This window comes from Corvus brachyrhynchos, unplaced genomic scaffold (genome assembly GCF_000691975.1).
Source record: "Corvus brachyrhynchos isolate BGI_N302 unplaced genomic scaffold, ASM69197v1 scaffold644, whole genome shotgun sequence".
Lineage (NCBI taxonomy): Eukaryota > Metazoa > Chordata > Aves > Passeriformes > Corvidae > Corvus > Corvus brachyrhynchos.
The window spans coordinates 15,312-15,874 of NW_008237613.1; the positions used below are offsets into that span (position 1 = coordinate 15,312).

Here is a 563-nt window from a genome sequence, read left to right on the forward strand (position 1 = left end):
ATGCTGGCCCTGCCCATCGAGGGCGAGGGGCCCGACGGTGAGGGGTGAGTGGGGGTCACTTATGGGGTGTGGGGGTCACTTATGGGGCAGTTCTGGGCTCACTTGTGGGGCTGGGGTCACTTGTGGGTCACCAATGGAGTTCTGGGGTCACTCGTGGGGCTGGTTTGGGGTCACTAAGGGGGTTTTGGGGTCACTTGAGGGTCAGTAATGGGGTCTGGGGATCACTTGTGGGGCAGTGAGGGCTACTTTGGGGTCACTTGTGGATCACTAACAGAGTTTTGGGGTCGCTTATAGGTCACTCGTGGGTCGCTAATGGGGTTTTGGAGGTCACTTATGGGGCAGTTCTGAGGTGACTTGTGGGGCTCGGGGGTCACTTGTGGGGTTCGGGGGTCACTTGTGGGGTTCGGGGGTCACTTGTGGGTCACTAACGGGGTTTGGGGGGTCACTGACGGGTCACTTGTGGGGCAGCGAGGACTGGTTCGAGCAGAACTGTGGGGCGGCCCTGGAATGTGTGGGGCTGGCGGCCGCGTCGGGGCCCGAAACCCCGATGCCGCTCAAGCTGA

General features: G+C 61.6%; 1 protein-coding gene across 1 annotated transcript in view; it reads left to right on the plus strand.

Annotated features, from left to right (window-relative positions):
* LOC103613815 (eukaryotic translation initiation factor 3 subunit C-like) overlaps nucleotides 1-563 on the plus strand; it is a 24,053-nt gene that overhangs the window by 15,098 nt on the left and 8,392 nt on the right. The gene's annotated exons all lie outside the window — the stretch shown is intronic.